Here is a 4735-nt window from a genome sequence, read left to right as displayed (position 1 = left end):
GACAAGAAGGAAAACAGATGGCAACCTTCCTGGATTCAACACAGGAGGGCCTAAGTTCCTGTAGTGTATTCTGCATGAGTTTATAGAGTTTATGGGCTAATACCTGGAAATGAACTCCTACAAAAACCAACAACAAACTAACAACAAACTGCAAGATTTATAAAAGCCAAACAAATATGTGGAAATTATTATTTTCAGCTCTATATGAGAATATTAATGTTTACTAATTTGTATATTAATAAAATTTTAATTTCATTACAGCAAATTTGTATTGCATTTTTTTAAAAAATATATTTTATGTGACTCATGTGATCATTAACATTTAGTGGCTTTGATTGCATTATAGATCAATAAAGTGTTTATTTGACTTTGATCATCACTATGAATATTCACGAAAATCAAATTATGTCAACCAGGAACTGCTCTTCTGTTTTTATACTTTTTGTTGTACATGTGTAAGAGTTTCACCTCCTTGTTCACGTGTGCCCCACATACATGCCTAGTGTCCAGGAGGTTGAAGAGGGTGTGAGATTCTGTGATGCCGAAATTACAGCCACTTGTGAGCTGTCACTCGGGAGCTGGGGATCAGCCCCGGGTCCTCTGGAAGAACAGATAATGCTATTAAATACCGAATCATTTCTTCATATTCAGCAAACGCCATTTTTTTGTAAATATATTGCCTAAACTGTCCTGTCTTCTGCATAGACCGCTGTTTTCTCAAATGTGATAATTTAATTTTAAACACACACCCACCAGCTTCTTAACTTCATATATATATATATATATATATATATATATATATATATATATATATATAGAGAGAGAGAGAGAGAGAGAGAGAGACATACACAATCACAGACACATGCATAACTGCTCTTACCTTCAAGTTTACTTACACACACACACACCTGCTTCTTACCTTCAAATTCACTTAGTTACACACACACACACACACACACACACACACCCTCTTCTTACCTTCAAGTAGACTTAGTTATTTTCATAGTTATTTGTTTATTTATGCACTTTATGCTGCACACTGCCCCCCTCCAGTTCACCCCTCTCACAATCCTTTCCCCAGCCCTTTCTCCTCTGAGCAGGATGGGACCCCACGGGTATCTCCTCACCTTGCATATCCAGTCTCTGTGATCACACCCTCTGCTACTGAGGCCAGACACAGCAGCCTGGATGGATAGGAGTTGGGAGGCAGAGTTCATTTCCAGAAAGAGGCAGAGAGCTGGGGTAAGAGATGCCCATGAATCATGGGTGTTTCCTTAGCTGAGAATCAACGCCTCAGTGATATGGACCTGAAGAAGTCGTCTCCTGTAGCCAGAGAGTAACCCAAATGGAATGATAGAGACACCAACTTGAGACCCAAAATTTATTCTGACCACAGGAAATGCAGGGGCCGTGCATAGAGCAGAGAGTGAGGAATGGTCAACCAATGGTTAGTGCAGATTGAGACCCACCCCATGGATGAGCACCGATCCCTGACACTGTTAATGACGCTCTGTTATGCTTGCAGACAGGAGTCTATCATGGCTTCCCTCTGAGAGACTCCACTAAGCCGCTGACTCAGACAGAAGCAGAAACCCACTATCCAAACCACGGGTGGAGCTTGGGACTCTGATGGAAGAACAGAATGAAAGGGATTATGGCCTCTAAGGACATAGGCACTCCACAGGCTTTGTCTTCATGTGGGTACCGAACCACTAGAATTGGGCTTTCCCAAAACATGTTGTCTGTAGATGGGATATGTGTGTCTTTAAAATTCATTTATTTATTTACTCACTTTATATCCCAATATCGGTCTCCATCATGGGATGCCAACAGCCATTGTCGGGGCACCTGTAAAAAGACAAAGCTACACATTTCCTTCCTATGTCCTGGGGGCTCAGGTTCAGTCCACGTTCACTCTCTGGTTGGTGGTTCAGTCTTTGGCAGACCCCAAGAGTCACTGTAAGATTAGTCTATTGGTCTTCCTGTGGAGTCCCTCATATCATCTTGGCCTCAATTCTTCACCTGTTTTATTTTTTTCAAAAGACACCCCAAACTCCAACTAATGTTTGGTGGTGAATCTTTACACTTGTTCCTCTCAGCTGATGGGTGGAGTCACTCAGAGGACAATTATGCTAGCATTCTGTCTGCAATCATAGTATAGTATCTTTACTAGTGTAAGAGATTTATGCTTGCCCATGGGGTAGGTCTCAATCTGCGCTACCCATTGGTTGGACCTTCCTTCCATGTCTGCTCTATCTTTGTCTCTGAAGATCTTGTAGGCTGTGTTCATTTTGGATTTAGGGTTTTGTGGTGGGTTGTTTTCCTTGTGACATCATTGTAAATCATGCCTGGCTACAGAAATGGCAAATTAAGGATCTGTATCCCCACTGCTAGAATCACCCCAATAGCCATCCTGGGGATTTGCCTTTCCCTGGTCTCTGGCCCTTCCTAGAGATGCGCACCCCACACTTGAGATTTCCTTTCCCTTTTCCCTGCATTCACTATACCTAAATCCTCCAAAACCACTATACCTAATTCTTCCAAATCCACTATACCTAATTCTGCCAAATCCACTCTACCTAATTCCCCCTATCTACTCCCTTCTCTACCTCCCCTCCCATTCAGTTTCCTCCCTCCCTCCATCTGCCTCAATATCTATTCTGCTGAATGCATTTTAAAGTCAATATTTAGGAAAAAACACTGAGTAAGTATAGGAAGTATCCCATAAGTAATTGTGGTGGATGTTTTGGCAAGATATGACATCACACAACTTTATTACTTTGAAAGCTCTTTTTATTGCAAATATTTACACAATGAAAAGTACAAAGGTTTAAACTCATGTGAGTGTACTTTGTTGTAAAGTTAAAGTTTATATATACAGGTTGATGACAACAGTCACCTCAGATTCACAGGGATAAATACATCAGGGAGTCATCTATTACCTTATCTGTCTTCTTTCCTTTATTCCTGATGAAGACTCATCTCATTTGCAGCCCTTACTGTGAGGGATGATTCAGAAAATGCCTGAGAGTCTACAACCCAGAATCCATCGATAGAAAAGATAAAAGACAACATCTCCAAATAGTACACGCAGTCAAAACTTTCTTGTAGATCTTGAAAAAAAATGCAAAGGACAAACCCACATCCTAGAATATTACAATATACATGAAATGGTAGTTGTAGGAAGCTTTCTCAGGGCATTTTAAACTTCTGCACCTAAGACCAAAACTGCCTCCATGAAGGTGAAGTTTTATTTCTTTGGTAAGAAAGTCAGACTGTCTCTTGACAGTCGTGTCGACTGTCTATCACTAGAGCGACGGCCATGCTTTATGGATGTGTACAGATAAACACAAACTGGTTTTCACTTCTTCAAAGAATTTCAAGAAGAACCTGAAAGAGAATATATAATGTTCTAGAGATGAAATACGGGAATTTAAATTAGTCAGCACACATATGTTGTTAAATTTTTCTGCCTACTATTATTTAATAATTTTGACTATTGCTGCTATGAATGAAAAGATGGCTATGTAATGTCTACCAATCCCCAAAGCCTGAAACATTGTAAAAAACTATCTTATGTCTCCCTAACTTGGTCTTTGGTCACCAACCTTTTCATTGCTCGTCTAAATTCTGTCTCTCAAATAGATCAGAGAACTACGTGAGGGTGTCAATCTCATGTAGAAGACCAAGGAACTTTCTGTACTTGCATGTATTTGCTCTTGAGAACATGTAAATAAAAATTTCAGTTTCAAGAACCAAAACATGGCCGTCCAATGGGACCCACATGAACCAAAATCTTCCTGCCATCAGTGAGTATTAGCACACTGGTAACAGCGCAAAAATAATATTATGGAATAATCTTGGAATAATAATAATAATATATGATGATGATGATGATGATGATGATGATGATAATAATAATAATAATAATAATAATAATAATAATAATAATAATAATAATAATGGGGTAATCCCCTCAAGGGATCACAGACTAAGGAATGTAAATGTTGAGATGTGTTTTTCAAGGTTTATTTTATCCATGAAAGCAATTTTCACAAGGACAGACTCCTCATACATGAAAATCACTCAACCTCTCATGTCTTCACAGAGAGAGTTGAGAACCAGGGTGGTCTTTTCTTATGCCAAGAGAAAGATTCGCCAACTTTCCAAAAGAAAAGCAATCCAGACACTCTGTGTGTGAGGATGGTTAGCATATGCATGACTAACACACATACACACACACACACACACACACACACATGCACACACCCACACACACACATACACACACACATACACATATGCACACACATATGCACACAGACACACACAGATACACAGAAACACACACAAAGAGACCTAGACAGTTAGACAGACAGACATACACACAGACAGACACAGACAGAGAGACACAGACAAACACGCAGACACAGACACACATACACAAACACACAGACACACACACGTATACACACACACAGAGACACATAAACACATACAGACACACAGACAGACACACTCACACACACATACACACACATATACACAAACACAGACACACAGATGATAACCAATATACAGATACACACAGACACAGACCCAGACACAGACACACACACATGCACACATGCACACAAACATACACAGACACACACACATAGAAAAAGACACACAGAGAGACACAGACAGACAGACACACACACAGAGACACACAGACAGAGACACACACATATAC

Source organism: Rattus norvegicus, chromosome Y (assembly GCF_021556685.1).
Source record: "Rattus norvegicus strain SHRSP/BbbUtx chromosome Y, alternate assembly SHRSP_T2T, whole genome shotgun sequence".
NCBI classification, from domain to species: Eukaryota; Metazoa; Chordata; class Mammalia; order Rodentia; family Muridae; genus Rattus; species Rattus norvegicus.
Note: the sequence above shows the minus strand (reverse complement) of the source record.